The sequence below is a fragment of the Meles meles genome, chromosome 1, assembly GCF_922984935.1.
Source record: "Meles meles chromosome 1, mMelMel3.1 paternal haplotype, whole genome shotgun sequence".
Classification (NCBI taxonomy): Eukaryota; Metazoa; Chordata; class Mammalia; order Carnivora; family Mustelidae; genus Meles; species Meles meles.
In genome coordinates, this window is record NC_060066.1 from 176767081 (window position 1) to 176784865 (window position 17785).

General features: G+C 43.4%; 1 pseudogene; it reads left to right on the forward strand.

Moving 5' to 3' along the window:
- The first annotated feature begins 9470 nt into the window (after positions 1-9470).
- LOC123925032 lies at positions 9471-15975 on the forward strand (annotated as a pseudogene).
- Positions 15976-17785: the final 1810 nt, after the last annotated feature.

Consider the following 17785-nt stretch of genomic DNA (forward strand, 5'->3'; position numbering starts at 1 on the left):
GCTCAGCACAGAGCCTGCTTGGGTTTTTTTCTCCCTCTCATTCTATTCCTCTCCTACCATCTCTCTCTTTCTTTCAAAAAAATAAGTAAATTTAAAAAAAAATAAAATGTTAACATATATAGATAGGGGGTGATTGGAGACAAAGATCTACGTCATTGTTTTATATAAAGGAAGGTAAAGATATACTTTAACTTAAAAAAGATATTCTTTAACTTTATACTTTATTATGTCAATTATCAGTATTAAAATTTTGAAGGTAAGCAGAGGCTTCTGGGAAGATGGTGGAGTAGGAGGATCCTGGGCTCACCTCTTGGCACATGGCTACTTTATAGAACACCCATATCAGCATATATAACTCAGAAAGTGACCCGAAGACTGACAGAACAGACTCTCTGCAGCCCGATGTAGACAAGAGGCCATAGCAAAGCAGATCCACCCCCTCCTGATCACTCTTGGCAAGATCCCATCAAAGCAGTCCCACAAGCCTGGCAGCATGCACACAGCCCAGACAAGGACCAGCACCACTCCAAAGTGAGTCCTGCCCCAGGGAGAGGGGAAATAACCACATACCAGTCTGACTATGACCCTGGCAGGGGGCTGGGGGCAGGCAGATAGTCTGACTACAGGCCCCACCCAAAAACAAAAGCTTCTCAGTGGACATCACAAGGAAGTGCTCTGCAGTTTGGTGCTACTTCATCTCTGGCAAATACCTGGCAAACATTCTGGCAAACAACTCAAGCCCAAGATAGCTCTAGACCAGCCCGCTAACACCACAGGCACTAGACCCTGCTCATAACAGGCAGAGAGGCACTGCAGACCAGACTGAAGGCAAACACATCTCTGCCACAACAGTAGGATACTCCTGCAGCAACACACATAGGAGATACCCCTGAAGCACAATTTTCTGGTGAAAAGGAGACATTGCACAGTGGGGCTCTACTGGACCTCTTCTTCATAAAGCTACTACTTTCAAGTGCAGGAGACATAGCTGACTTTCCTAACACACAGAAATAGACACAGCAATAGACAAAAGGGGGAGACAAAGGAATATGTCCCAAGTGAAAGAGTGGAACAAAATCATAGCAAGAAACTAAAGAAAACAGAGATAAGTAATATGTCTGATAACAAATTTAAAGTAATGCTCATGAAGATATTCACTAGAATTGAGAAGGCATGCAGGACCTCCATGCAGACCCTTCACCAAGAGACAGGAGACCTAAAAAAAGAAAAAAATTAGAGGCATTGAACTCACTAAATGAAAATAAAAATGGATAACTTAGAATAAATAATAAACAAGAGAAAGTAGAAGAATGGATCAGCAACCTGGAGGACGGAGTAATGGGAAGTAATCAAGCTGAACAGATGAGAAGGGGAAACATATGCAAAATAAGAATAGACCCAGGCAACTCAGCCATACTGTGAAGTATAACAGTCACATGACAGGGATCCCAGAAGGAGAAGAGTGAGAAAGGTGGCAGAAGAATTATTTGAAGAAATAATAGGTGAAAACTTCCTGAATCTGGGAAAGGAAAGAGAAATCCAGGTCCAGGGGGCCCAGAGAGCCCCCAACAAAACCAACCCAAAGAGGTCTGCACCAAGACACAAAGTAAATAAGATGGCCAAAAGTGATAAATAGAGAATTAAAATCAGTAAAAGAAAGGAAAGCAGTTACATACAAAGGAAACCCCATAAGGCCTTCAGTAGGTTTTTTAGCAGAGACTTTGTAGGCCTGAAGGGAGTGGCATGGTATACTCAAAGTTCTAAATGGAAAAAACTACAGCCAAGAATACTCTATCCAGCAAGGCTTTCATTCAGAATAGGAGAAGATAGAGTTTCCCAGAAAAACAAAAGTTAAAAGCAAAACCAACCATGTCCCTGTCACACACAATGCCATCAGCCTGTGGGTCCCAAATTCACGGTCCAGCTGCCCTCCTGCCTGAGTCAGCATGCACATCTGCCACCTGCTCTATGCCAAGTTAACAACTTCAGATTGACAAGGACTCAAACTGACACTCTTCCCCTCAAATTCCAGCCCCTGTGTTCAAGTTCATACATAATAGTGGGCATAATTACAACAGCAGAATGAAACAACCCAAATAATGACACTAATTCTATGGAATATATAATGGATAAAAAGAGTGTGCTAAGCTGAGAACATCTCCAACAAGCACATCAAAGAACAATATATACAGTATGATTCTGATTAGTGAAAGAAATAAACCCAGGAAAAATAAAACAAGACAAAATCAGAGAGGGAAACAAATCATAAGAGACTGTTAATCATAGAAAACAAATTGAGGGTTACTGGAGGGGAGGGGATGAGAGGATGGGGTAATGGTGATAGGCAGTAAGGAGGACAGTGGATGAAATGAGCACTGGGTATTATATAAGACTGATGAAGCACTGAACTCTACCTCTGAAATGAATAATACACTATATGTTAATTAATTAAATTGAAATTTAAAAAAGAACCTCACCAAATAAATAAAACTTTGAAGGTAGCTCTAAGAATAGAAATTGAGTGTGTAATTTAAAAACAATTTGACAAAAAGAAATAAAAAGCAATTTATTAGGAGGCAACAGAAGAGAAAACAGAAGCATTAACAAAATAGCAAATATGGGAAGCCCCCCAAAAGGTGTTAGAAATTAATTCAAACATATCAGAAATCACCAAAATGTAATGGACTAACCACATTAAAGGCAGAAATTATCAGATTGGATTGAAAAACTATGGTCATATGCTTTTTAGAAGAGACACTTTTAAACCATAAGGACACAGGTGAGGCATATGCAGAATTTCTACAGTTTCCCTTTGTACTGCTAGGATCCAATCTGTCACCACATTAAGTCCACTCTGTTCTGTCACTGATTCTTCAAGGTATATGATCCCTAAAAAAAGATTTACAACAGGAGGATTAGTGGGACAAACTATAGTGCTCACTACTATAGTTGACTCTGATGTTGTAATTATAATTTACCATCTTCCATTCATTCAGAATTTCCCATCTGCTGAGCCTCATCCAGAACTTCTGCTGGTCTTGATTCCTTGCCCTGGGGGGGGGGGTGACCCAGACTTTCAACCCTAAGGGATCTGGGTCCCTAATTACCTTGTTCTTGTAAGGCCATGATTGCTGCAATTGCCTTGTTTTGTTTTGCTATCACCTGTCATGGAAGCATGAAATCCTGGACAAACTCCATCCTGCTCCCATAATGTAGCAGCACTTCTCTTTCTTTATGATAATCAGGGTTAGTTACTCCTGCCAGTATAAATCCCTTTTTGCCTAGAGGTCAAAGAACGAAGGATACAAAAGGACCAAAAGATAATCATAGTTTTAGGTTCATTGGAACACTTACGGTGTCCCTTAATAAAAACATTTCATCCCTGAACCTCAGAACCCCTAACCATAAGGGACCAAAGTTGTGGGGAAGGCTAAAGTATAGAATTCCCAAATAGGTCATAGCATTGGTGGCAAAGAAACCAGTCTTATTTCCAGCTCTTAGCTCCTGGGCCAATATATTTTGAGTTGTGGGATATAGTACCCTATAGAATTTCAAAACTGCTATTCAAGAGTGGCCATAGCTACAGCAGCCTTGGTAAGAGAGAGCCCATGACTTTGAGCTATATATAGCATCCATCTTTGCCACTCTGACAAGATGGTTTATGGGCCTATTGTATAATCACTGGCATGGCCAAAGATAGAGTTTGACTAACACCCATTAGATCCGTCATTCTATCAACCTAGTTATTCACTGCCTCCTCTGGTGGTTCTCTGAGGAGCATTAAATGTGACACAAATACCTTCATACTTTATGACCACTCCCATAGGTTGACCTAAATGCCTCTTCTTCAAATCTCTTTGTTTCTGATCTTCCAATTTTCTTTCCTCCAGGCCTCTGACTATCCATACAAGCCTTTTTACCATTTCCCAGGAGTCTATATATAGCCTTACCTCTGTCCCTACCACATAAAATTGATGACTATATGTACTGCTTGAAGCTCTCCCCAATGGGTGGGATTCGTCTACTCCTATGTTTTGGAGTCACCTGCAAATGTCTTGTAGTTAGAAGATCATTTTCTGCTTGTCAAACATTTTGAATCTACACATCCATGAACCAGGCTCAGGTTTTTCTCCTTTTCATCAGTTGTTTGCTGTAAACTTCCTAAGAAGCCATAGGTGAAACTGATGGAGAGACCATGATGCTACAGTGATAGGAGACATTGAATTTGGGCCCCATTTGTACCTTCAGTAAAGCCCTTGTACCTTATAAAGCCGAATATGAAATGTAGCATTTACATTGTATGATAGAATTGTTTGGGAGCTCTGATAATATCTGGCTCTTAATAAACATCTCTGGTTTCATAGTCATCTAATGTTCTAAGTCAAGTGTTCAGTCTCTCCTAAGGCTTAATAGCAAGCCAGGAGCTCCTTTTTGAGTGGAAAATACTTCTCTGCTACAGAAATATGAATAGGATTCCTCCAGAATCCTAGAAGCCTGCCCTGAAACTCTTATTTGGGGGCTTGTCAGAGATGCCACGGTATCCTATCTACCATGGATGCCTCTTACACCATTGAGTTTATTGGGCAGTTTTTACAACAACCCAGACAAGCTATAGAGCCTTCTTAAAATAGGTAAACTTCTAAGTCACCCAATAAATGGATTATAACAGTATAACTAAGTGTGGGCTGTATCTAAAATCCAAGGAACCTACCAAGACCTATGCCTTTTCCTTAGTTGTGGGAGATAAAATGTGCAATAACTGAGCCTTTTCTTTGGGGAGATGGTATGTCCTATAGTGCCCTATGCCATAAGACTACTAAAAGTTGTTATTGAAGTGGAAGGCCCCTAATCTTTGTAGGATTCATCTCCTAGTCTCTGGTAGACATGTTTCTTTCCAAGATATACGAGTACTTCTGCTCACAAGATCTGATTAATATGATGTATTTAGTGGAGTGCCTGGGTGTCTCAGTTGGTTAAGCAGCTGTTTTCAGCTCAGGTTATGATCTCAGGGTCGTGGGATCAAGCCCCACATCAGGGTTCCTGCTCGGCGGAGAGCCCACTTCTCCCTATCCCTCTGCCTGCTGCTCTGCCTACTTGTGGTCTCCATCTCTCTATCAAATAAATAAATAAGATCTTTTAAAAAATATGGTGTATTTAGTCTAGTGGACCAGTATAATGATGTTCTATGGAAATGCCAAAATGGCCAATGTTCCTTTGATTACACTGAGGCAGAAAGGAGGATAATCATAGCCCTGGGGCAAGGAGACCAAGGTGTATTGCTATTCATCCCAGGTGAATGTGAAATGGAACTCTGAATTGCTTTTGATCTTCCTTTTAGATGGGGATTGAAAAGAATACATTTGCTTCACCAATAGCTCTATACCAAGCATTGATAGGTTCCTGTGAGATACCATATCTGGCATAACAGCTATGGCTGGATCTGCCACTTGGTTAAGTTTCTGTAGTCCACCATGGTCCACCATGATCTATTTTTTGCAGGGAATATAATGGTAAATTAGAGAGGTAGATGGTAACAATCATTACCCCTGCATTCTTTAATTCACCAATGCTAGCACTCTAATTCACCATTCTCTGCCATTCTACTAATGCTGCAACACTGATTCTGATTCCTTCTCTTTTCCTGCACAGGGGATAGTTTCAGGTTCTCTCTCTAGACCTCTTCTCACAGGATAGATTCCATGTAAGATGGACTTGGGCCAAAACTCCATTATCATCAGATCTTCAAATAACCTCAATGCAACAAGGGAGCCATGATGACATGTTGAACTTTCTGGTAAGAAGTTCAGATAATTTATTCAATAGCTCTCAATTCTTGGGTGTACCCCTTTCTTCAGTATGTACTTAGTCTGTACCTGGTTATAGGGTTTTTTGGGGCAGGGGGTAATATGTATTGTATATACCTCTTCCACCATGGCCCAGCACCCTCAAGATACATTCTTATACTCTTCTAATTCCTCCTGGAGTGTATCATTTAGTTCCTGGAGCTCTGATGATGAATAATCTCTTACCTCCCATGTAAGGGACAGTACATAACCATCAAAATATGCTGAGATCACACCATGATCTTGGCCTATATGTCATGGGTGTTGGGGTGGGGTAGGGGGAGGCAGGAAGGCAACTATTACTTTGGAAGACATTTGCCTTGGGGAGGACTTTGCACGGTCTCCTGGCAATGGGAAGCTACTCTCCTCTATGAGGGATGGGGAGACATTTGTGCCAACATACAGGGCTCAGAAAGATGTGTTCTCAAGTCTGAATCCCATGTCTCAGGGTCCCCCTTCTGCTCAACTAGGATTCAGACTTTAGCCAGGACTTACTGGAGCTGTGGATTCAGTCTCTTTTGTAACTTAGTCATGGTTACAATCAAATCCTGGGCTTCTTTTCAGCACAATTTGCCCTCTTGCTGCAGCAGATGAATGTCTCTTTAAATTGTGCCATGGAGACCTTCTAGTTTTCACAATGTATCCTGAGTCAATGGTGGACTTAACAGCCTGACAGATCCTCTTTCTTCAAGGTAGAAGGACCTAATCAAGTCCACAATCCTTATAATTACAATTGCTTCCATTGCTTTCAAGAGCGGGAGCTATGACACGGTTGTTGGTTCCTTCTCCACTTCTTTATCTGCCAGGTCCATCACAGGCTAGAGTCATTAATTGTGCTGCTACAAAAACATTCCACTTCCCAACAGAAATGGGATTCTTTTTCCATCTACCTGGCTGTAATTTAATTCTAGAATCTCCTCCTGAGGTCTACTTTTTAGGGTCCTTTCCGTCACCACTTGCGTAGTTTGGGTTTCCCCAAGTGTAGATCTTGAGACAAGAATTTGGGTGTAAGTAGTTTACTTAGGAGGTGAGAGAGTGCAGAAGTGAAATAAGAAATGGAGAAAAGGTATAAAAATATGCCAATGAGTGGGTTACCTTTGGCACCACTTAAAGCTCAGTCCCATGGAGGACCCTTTGAGAGGCAGTGTGGCACATTCCTTGGAATTGTCCCACAGCGGGCTAGGAAGTGGAAGGTTTTATCCAGTGACTCCCAATCTTTCTTGGGAGAGGGTTGTTCCTGGTGTATTAACTCTTCTGTATTTCTGGCCTGCCCTTCATGTGATTCTTTCCAATACTAGAGAAAGTTCTTAGGCAGAGAGACATAAAAAACCATTGGCATTCAGGTGACCTCTTTTGACCACAGCAACCTCCTCACTGGCATCTCCCAAGGCTCCAAGTTGACCATGTCATTGTATGGTTTCAAATCCTTCAGTAACTTCCTACAGTTTATTCTCAGGATAAAGTAACTACTGTTCCCTGAGGGCCAATGAAATGCCAGGTGTTGTATAAATGCCAGATTTTCTCTTACATTAATACATTTATCTTTACAAGAGCCTCAAAATTTTCATTCCATTGAGGAGAAAACGGAGTCTCGTTGAGGTGTGAATGCCTCAGACTAGCACAGAAGCTCCTTCATATTCCAGCCCCTGCCTGCTCCTCTTCCCTTCTGAGCCCTCTCGTTTGTCCCACCCACCCAGGTCACTTGCAGTTCCCCAAGCTGACCAATTTTCACACCTCCTACCTTTTTACATGCAGTTTCTTTTGTCTAAAATGTTCTTTCCCTTCCAGATCTTGCAAATACCTTCCTGTACTTCAATACTCAGCTCAAGTGACACCTCCTCCAGGGAGGTCCTCCTGGCCCTGCCAGGCTGAGTTAGCCCCTCCTTAGTGCTGCCACAGTCTTTATGTTCCTGTAGGACTACCGACCTCTTGGTGTTCCCTTTGCCTGTTGACATGTTTGTGCCTCTGACAGGAAAGTCTGAAATGCTCAGTAGATATTTCCCAGGTGAACGAAAGAACAGCCCACTCATTTGGTTCTTGCCCTTTGCCAGCTTGTGTTGTTTCCCCACCTTTTTATATTCCTAAGTTTTTCTAAGGCCAGGCTGTAGGCATCTGGTGATGGGAATTGGAGGGTGGGGGGAAGGGGAGTGGGCAGAAATCTCCATTTCCTTAAAAGTCAGTCTTTCGTGGATTGGAAGTCCCAGGAAACATATTGGATCCTCTTGTCACTGTATCCCAGCACCTAACCCAGGCTGGGCCTAGTGGGGAGTGAGATTACATATTGCTGTATAAATGAATGAATAACAAGTACTCTTTATGATGTCCTCATTCACTGTGCTCTGTGCTGTGTAGAGATGAATAAGGCAAACCTGCCATGTTTCTGTCTTCAAACCTAGGTTCCTCCAGAAGCCAGCCCTCAGATAAGTGCTCTTGTTCAAATACCTTATCTGACAGGTGCTTCCAGGAGAGAGGGGAAGTGAGACAGGCAGGCAGTGAGCCAGGTGAGAGTGTGTCACTGAACATGTTACCACAGTGAGCAGCTGGAGCATCATCGTACAGAGACACTCTGGGAACCCCAGTGGAGCACATGAGCTTTAGAGTTATCCTGCCCATGGGGTGAGGGAGCTGGTATAAATACCAGAACTTCTGTTGGTCAGTGGCTGAAGGCTGTGTGTGTGTGTGTGTGTGTGTGCGCGCAGTGGGATGGGGGGAGAAATGGGCTCCAGTATCCAGAGAAGGCCCTTAGGTAAAGCAGTGCATGTGCTGGCAGGTGGAAGGTGGGCAGGAATGGTAAGAGTAAGGGCAGTGGGTGAGGTGTGGAGAGTGACTGCTGCATCTGGCGGGTGACAATCACATTACTGCATAGCCAACCTCCAGGTGAAAATCCTGACCAGGCCCAGGCAAGCAGTGTGAATGAGAGAAATGTTTGGGTTGAGAGCAGTTGTCTCTCTAAAAGTTGCACACACGTGCCACTTTGCCTCTTCCTCTGACAGAAAGTCGCCACTGGTTTTGAGGAGGATGAGTGTGAGGGCTCTTTAATCCTGACCCACTCCTGTACTTGTCAGACACCTTCACAAGGGACTGTGGCAGTGTTCCCCACTTCTCAGCTCTGGCCGCTCATCACCTCACTTCAAGTCTAGCGCTTTGTTTATTCTCTTATTTAACCCTCACAAAATCCCTGGGAGCTTGGTAAGGAAAACAAAACACAGAGAAGTTAAATACTCCAGCCAGTACACAATCTAGTGTCAGTTCTGTGCCTTTGCTGACCATATGATTTCTTATCCCGAGTGTCTTCATGTGATGGTGAGCCTGCGGCACCAGCCCCTGTGAGGAATCTCTTAGTGTGAGTAGTGCTTCCTCCCTCTATCGCTCACTGAGTGTTGGGCTCTGTCTCCCGCCTTCTCCACATTTTCCTGCCATCTCTTTTTTGGGTACTTTCTGTCCTTCTCTAGGTCTTTCGCCCAGTCTCCTACACTCCCCCACCCACCATCCCCAAGACCCTCTCGGTTTTCTCCGCCTGTCCTCTGCTGCCCCCGTGTGGCTAGAGTTGGAAGGTCGCTCCCCGCGGCGCCACCCCGGCGCACCTGAGCACGCAGTTGGAGGCAAGCGCTAGTGCGTCCAGATGCGATGCCCACGCTGGGGACTCGCTCTCTGCATGAGTCTGGCAGGAGGTCTGGGTTTGGCACCGAGCCTTGAACTTGATTCATACCTGGATCTATCCTGACCTCGTGTTGGCCCGGGGAACAGAGGCCTGCCTTTAACCTCCTTTCTGCGCGAGCTCCCCACCCCCACCCCAACGAGCAGGCTTTTCCAGAGCCTCAGTCAGCCCCAAGGAGGGCCTCTGGAATTTCGTGAAATTTTGTAAAATGGTCTTTTGCTAGCCTTTTTCGCCCTGCGGACCCTTCCCACACACACCAGGTGCTTCCCTTTTTAATAGCCGCTGTCGTGGTAACGGAAGCCTAAGAACACATTCTCAGAGAAATTCGTTCGCCTTTATGGCACAGTGTCATTGAGCGGCATCCTCAAATACTTTCCTTACACCACCCAGCCCCTTCTCAGAGGCTGGTTATCCTCCCGTCAGAAATCTGATGAACATCCCATTCTTAAATTGTTTTACACAGTTGCACAACATTTAACTCTTTCATGTGCTTAAATATATTTTAAAATTGCCCAAGAAATATGTGATCATCATAGAAAGATTAGAGAACACAACAAAGGACTTCCAATTAAAGATGACAGGGTGAAAGAGCATGTTCTTTCCTGAAATTCTGCTAAAATGATAGCAGGAGATTTTAATAAAATATTTAAAGACACAAGGACAAAAAGAACAGGAGAGATGACAGCAGTGTTTGGAAGCTGGGTGTAGAGAGCAGACATTAACTCAACAGATATGGAAAGCTGGATTTTAAACCCCAATAGGTGTATGTAGATGAAGCTAGATATACCCTGGGAATCCGGAAAAGGCTCAGACACTTCAAGAAGTGGATGGGGCTGGAAACTGAGAGCAGTTAGACCCCCTTGATTCTTCTCCTTGAGGCCACACTACTTCCTCCCCCAACTTGAGGAGAAGACTAGAGGTTTTTTCTTTGGAGAGGGTCTCGGCCTGGGGGGAAGGGCATTTGAGGGTGGGAAAATATGAGATTAAGTGAACGTTGAGTCCCCAACCCAACAGTCTTTTCCCTGCCCCATTCAACTCCTGGCACCTGACAACCAGGCAGATACCTCTAGGCAGGAGACTGAAAGATGAAACTAGGGAAGAGGGGCACCACCTAATGCCTAATGAAATGGCCCCAGCAGACCCCCTCCCCCAGGGACCCGTTGTCGACAACAGACTTATGTGCACACAGCTCCCAATCAGCTTTTGAATTTTTTCTTTTCTTTTCTCTTTTCTTTTCTTTTTTTGGGAGGCCTAATTTCAGACTTAGAGAAAAATTGCAAGAATTCTTATTCTACTCTTCACCAAATTCCCCTAATATTGACACATTATTATTATTATTATTTTTTTTACTGAACATGATGGTCCTTTGCCCCTGAATAATTCAGTGCGTGTTTCTCAAAACCGAGGACATTCTTTTTAACATTGAAATTAACATTGATTCAGGGCTATTATATCTACAGACCTTATTCAGATTTAGCCAACTGTGCCAATAATGTCCTTTAGAGCAGAAAATCCCAGATCATGTGCTGCATTTAGTTGTCATGCCTCTTTAGGCTCCTTTAATCTGAAGCAGTTCCTCAGTCTTTCTTTGCTTTCATGACGTTGACATTTTTTCAAGAGTACAGGACAGGTATTTTGCAGAATGTCCCTCAGTCTGTCTGATGTTTCCTCCTGAGTTAGGCACTGTTGGCAGGACTATCACACAAATGATGTTGTGTTAGTGCAAGTATCAGGAGCCACGTGACCTCTGTTTATCCCATTGCCAGTGATGTTAACATTAATTACCTGCTTAACGAGGTGTCTGCCAAGCGTCTTCAGTGTAAAGTTATTGTTTTTCCTTTGTAATAAATAAATATTTATCATCCACCAGTTTTCAAATCATTGATAATTCTTGCCTGAATCAATTGTTAATCATAATCGTCGTGTTCTCTGGGGGTGATTTTTTTTTTTTTTTAATTTCAGAGAGAGCACACACCCATGAAGTGGGGAGGGGAGGGGCAGAGAGAGGGGGAAAGAATCTTTATTATTTTTTTATTTTCTAAAAAATTTATTAACATATAATGTATTATTTGTTTCAAGGGTACAGGTCTGTGATTCGCCAGTCTTACACAGCTCACAGCACTCACCGTACCTTCCCCAATGCCTGTCACCAAGCACATACTCTCCCCAATGCCTGTCACCCAGCCACCCCATCCCTCCCCTGGCCCCAGCAAACTTCAGTTTGTCTCCTGAGATTCAGAATCTCTTACAGTTTGTCTCCTTCCCAGGTCCTATCTTGTTTCCTTTTTCTCTCCCTTCCCCTCACTCCGCCCTGCCTCGCAAATTCCTCATATCAGAGAGATCATATGATAATTGTCTTTCTCTGATTGACTTATTTCACTTAGCATAATATTCTCTAGTTCCATCCACTTCGTTGAGGAAAGAGAGAGTCCTAAACAGGCTCCACGCCCAGCACAGAACCCCACACCCGGCTGGATCTCAGGACCCTGAAATCGTGACCTCAGCCAAAACCAAGAGTGGGACACTTAACCAAATGAGCCATCAGGTGTCCCTGGGGGTTATTTTCTAATGCCACCATTCCTTTTTATATTTATTAGTTGGTTTTCTAGTATAAGGAAGAGCTTTCCCTTCTTGCTGTATATTTATTTATAAAGTTATATGAATGTTGTCTCCTGGATTTTATTTCAATCAATGAGTTATAGTCTGTTACTATATATATATGTATATTATGAAATATTATGCTCAACATGTTATACTGTGTGTGCATATTATGCTCAGTTCATTCTAGATTTATCCACTGGAAACCCTTTCCTTCTGACTCTTGTGTCCTTCATTATGTCATTCTTTGAGCACTTTCTGTCACAAAGAAATATTCTGGACTCATCTGCGACTTTCTTTGCCCTAGTTTGGGAATCAGCCGTTTCATCAAGGAATTGTGTTCTTTTAGTAATGCCTCACAGAGAGACAGCAAAGGACCATCCAAGAGCTAAGGAGACCATCTAGTAGAAAAGATAGAGACAAAACAAAATAAAACAAATGAACAGCAAAGAGATAAAAGCCATGTGGCAGAAACAGAGACTAGACAGGGAGATAAAAACATAAAAAAAAAAATCTAACACACTATCATGAATATTTTCAGAGAATCAAGAGAAGCTATTGAATCCATTAAGAACAAGATGCCATAAAAAGAATGATTGGGAAAGAAAAAAACTCTTGGATGTTAAATATCCTAGTGCATAAATGAAAAAAAAATCAATCGAGGGTTTATGAGGCAAAACCAAAGAGATATTTTGAAAAGTGAGGAAAAAGACAGAGATGAAAAGTGTAATAGCAAAAATAAGACAAACCAAGCTCCAAATTCTAGAAGGCAGGAGTCCTAGAAAAAGGTCCGTGGTGGGGGGCAGGTGTTGGTAGACATTGGCAACCCCAGCCTTTTTGGAAAGAGGGTTAGAGCTATATCACTTTGGGTATTTGAAGGCTGCTGGGCAGCATTATGCTGGCAGATTTTTAACAACTAGATCTCCAAAAATGTCTGCATAATTCACATCCATAAGTTCATTACACATTTTACTGATATGAGTGACACAATTTACAGTAATAACATATACAATATTCTTTTAAAAATTATTTATTTATTTGACAGAGAGAGATACAGCATGAGAGAGAGAGAGAGAAAGAGAGAGAGAGCACAAGCTGGGGGTAGGTAGGGGAGGGAGAAGCAGGCTTCCTGCCAAGCAGGGAGCCCGATGTGGGGCTCGATGCAGGGCTCCATCCCAGGACCATGGGATCATGACCTGAGCCAAAGGCAGACTCTTAAAGACTGAGCCACCCAGGCACCCCTACAATATTCTTTATTATAAATTCTATCTAGCCAATTGATTTTCACAGAATACTTCCACTGATTTTTGCCAAACTCTTATATCTGTAACTGATAGCTGTGATTCACACATAATTTGACAAATGGAGTTGCGTTCCAATCTGCTTTTTCCCCAATATAAATTTATTTTAATTAAATCTGATACGTGTCCTACTGTTAAACTGTTTCTCAAACCTCATATAAGTTTTGTCATTATATTGAAACATCTTTCAGCTTTACCATTACGTATTTTGGAACTTCACCTTTTTTAAATTTCAAGTTTTTATTTAAATTCCAGTTAGTTAAGGTATAGTGGAATATTGGTTTCAGGAGTAGAAAGTGATTTAGTGATTCATCACTTATATATATCACCCAGTGCTCATCACAAGTACCATCATTAATACCCATCACCCATTTAGCCCATCCCCCCTCTAGCATCCCTGTTTATTCTCCAGAGTTAAGTGTCTCTTTTATGGTTTCTCTCTCTCTTTTCCCACTGGGTTCATCTGTTTTGTTTCTTAAATTCCACCTGTGAGTGAAATCATATGGTTTTGTCTTTCTCTGACTGAGAAATTATTTTGCTTAGTGTAATACTTTCTGGCTCCATCCAAGTAGCATGCCATCATATAGTATTTGTGTTATACAGATACTTAGATTTAAATCACCTCAAGAGCAAAGAGTAGCAAAATGTCATCAAATAATTAGGAAGTAATACATTTTCAGTATGTATCACCTTTGTTTTTCTATACAGCTTATTTAATTGTAAATGGATATAATTTAATTCCTGATAATGGTGTTTAACAACTGGAGAGTAGGAGAGGAGAACAGCAGAGGTCCAGTGGGGTCCACATGCGGTGTAGTCTCTAATCAAGGTCAGAACTCAGTCTGTGACCTTCGTCACAGCTTAGTCTTTTCAGGGCTCCATCTGCGGTTAATTTGGGGGCTCAGTATATGACCTGAGAAAAGCTGAGTATCTCTCTTGGTTAAGCAGACTGACCCCTGTACTACTGCAGTTTCAAACTCAGACCTCTCCTTTTATGAGCATGGGAGCCATCTCACAGGTCCCAAGGCTAACTAAGAAGAGGCTCAGAGTTAATGTGGATCCCCATTCCACCGCCCAAACCCGCCACTTCTGTTTCCTCCTGCTATCTCTACATGTCCCACTAGAGGGCAGCAGAGACTTGACTAAAAAGAAAAATGCCCGCGGACCCTTCATCCAGGACCCCATCATCTGAGGGAGGGGAGATTTCCTCCTTTACTTGCACCACCGCCAAGGTTCCAGGCTCAGCTTCTCCGGCCATGGAGCCAGACTCTGGAAACCCCACTAGCTCTGACCTCTAACCCCTTCTTCCTCCTCAAGCTTGACTCTGTCTCTCTGGCCAAATCATACACTCTGAGAGGTTGGGATGGGGTTGATTGTATTGGGGTGGGGTTGACTGTAGTCCCAGTGCCTGGCATAGAGCCCAGCACTGAGTGGGTGCTTACGAAATGTTCATTGCATCAGTACATAGAGTACATGGGGCAATGTAGTATGTGGGAAAGAACCTGGTTTTAAACCTGATTTAAAGTCTTGCTCTAGCTCTATGTCTTTAAGCAAGTCACTTAAACTTTCTTGAGCCTTTGATTTGCCATTTGTAAGAGGAAATACTTGGTACCTAACTTGAAGTTCTGCTGTAAGGATTAAATGAAATGACATGAGGATGGACCCAGTATACTCTAGGTGCTTAATAAAAGGAACAATTATTATGAGGCAATTTTGAGTTATGTTAAGTAATCTCACATGGATAAAGGAATAGATTGGGAGATGCAAGTGTGATTGCCAGAGAAGGAGGCTGAAGGTCATGAAGGAGCCTGAATGCCAAGTTGAAGACATAGGGTTTTCTTCTGCCTACAATGGGGAACCCCTAAGGGGCTCTTCAGTCTACTTGGTGAGATGAAACCAAGACACAGGAAACCTCTTAGCTCTTTGGCAGTCTCACTTGATTGAGGATCCATTGTACGAATGTGCACACATACACACAGTGGCACACACAGGTACTTAATTGGGAAATTACTCCAAATTTACAGAAGAGTTGCAAATATAGTAGAAAGAATACCATATTATTTTTATCTAGAGGCACCTATTGTAAATTGTCACATTTGCTTTATCATCTGCCCCCCCACCTTCTCTGCCCCCCTGTAAGTTATTATTTCTGATCCACTTGAGAATAAGTTGCATACACAGCGGCCTTTTGCCTCTAAATACTTCCATGTAGACTCTGGGCGTTCATTCTCTGTTGCTGTGGCTTCTCTGGTTGCTTCTCGCCTGTCTCACTGTTTGTGGAGCTAGACGCGCACTTGGCTACAGCCCGCGTGCCCGCGGGATTGGAGAAGCATGGCCAGTGCAGCCATCCTAGGCAAACCTGAGGACGGCGTGAACATGACGGTGCCACCAGGTCTGGCTCTGGCTACCAACCGCTCCACTGTGCCCAGCGTGCAGCTGCTCATCTCCTCTGCCGGTGTGTGGGCACCGTGGAGGAGAACTGTGGCCACAGGGCCCGACTCTTCCGGTTCCTCGCAAGGAGCTGTACCTGGGCCAGGTTAGGATCATTATGCGCATTCTCCCAGTGAAGTCCTAGTAGCTAGGCAAGAAAGGACAGTTATGCCTTTTCCCTGATCAGCACAGAGGGCATCCAGGACATCTGTGAGCTTTCTGCCCCTTCCAGAGGGGCCTCCTGGCACAGTGGGGGCCTGGAGGATATCAGGCAGAGGTGCAGAGGTGACTTTATGCAGAGGTGACTGTGACCTCCTGTTCTAGAAGAGGTCCTCTTCTTCCTCTACCCTGATGTCCAATAAATAAAGAGAGCTTCCCCTCTGCTCATCAATAAGCAAGCAAACAAATCCTTCAGTGTATACTTTTGAAGGATAAGAGTATTTTCTCACATAAGCACAGGACAGCTAACAATTTCAGTAATTTCATTGTTGATAAAATGTTCCTATCAATTATTGACTATGTAAGTGGACTAATGCCCCCCTAAAGATGTCCACATCCTAAATAAATTTGTGTTGTTTTAAGTCATTAAATTTGTGATTATTTATTATGGCAGCAACAGAAAACTAACACTAACAATTTCATCAATTCTGACTGTATTCAGTTTTGTCGGTTGACCCAATAAAGTTCTTTATAGCATTTTCTTCCTCCAGTAGATGATCATACATTGTATTTAACTGTCATATCCCTTTAGTGTTCTTTAACTTGGATTGGTTCCTTGTGTTTGTCTTTTACGTCAATTGCATTTTTGAAGATACAGTCTGCCCCCTGCTCTTTTTAAAATAGAATGTTTCTCATTTTGGGTTTGTCTGATGTTCCTCTGTAATTAGATTCAGGTGCTGCACCAGTGGCTGGGACACTGTATAAGTGATGCTGTGTCCTTCTCAGGGACACATATCAGGAGGCATCTGCCATTGGTGATGTTCATTTTGATCCTCCGGTCAAGGTGTTTTCGGTATTGGGTACCATCAAGAAGGGTTCCTTGCGGTGAGAACTGGTAGAGTTTGCAAGTTGTCATTGCTCTGATGGGAGCTGGGTACCAGGAAATAATTGATGCCTAATATCTGCCCTTGCGGACTCCAGAGCCTCCAAGATTCTCCCAAGCAAGCAGGAGGCCAAACAAGCAGATTTAGTCATTCATGTGTGCATTCATTTCACACATTGTGATTGAGTACCTATGTGGGACATAAAGACAGAGCTGGCGACATGTTGCTCACAGTCTAGCAGAGAGGATGGCTGATTAAAAGACTGCTGCGTCCCCAAGTTCTAGACCTGTGCCTGTTGCACTGAGTGGCTCAGTAAATAAGGGTTGACTGACTGCCCCGCGTCAGTGCCTTACCACCTCACCAGTCCTTCCCTAGGCTGCACTCAGCCCTGCTCCCTTAACAGGCAAGGGAACTGCAGCTCAGAGAGGGAAAACAGTCCCCTGTGGCCTACCCAGGTGGCTTTGGGGGTGGTATGTCCTGCTCCTCCCAAGCAGAGTGGGCCAGCGAGTTGGAGGTTCCAGTCCGTGGGCAGCTGGGGGTCGGTTCATCTCCAAAGGTGCTTCTCCCCTGCCTTCCTGAGATGCCGCCTCCCTATCCTTCTTTTCCTGTTCTGCTCTGGGGCCTGGGGCCCCCTGATTGGGCCTGCGGTTATTTAGTCAGTGATAATATTGGATTTACTTTCATCTCTAAATTGCATCAAATGTCGCCAGTGACATTTAGCTGACACACGAGGAGGCTGGCATTTTTAGATTGTCAGCGTGTTACAGATGTAGAAGCGGATTGTGTCGGGGCGTCTGGTTTATTGTTAATTAGATGGAACAGGCAGGGCCTCTTCAGTGAGCGGGTGGATAAGCCCTTCCACAGCTCCCTCTTCAAACTGACTTCAAACCCCCTCCCGGAAGTTAATGAGGC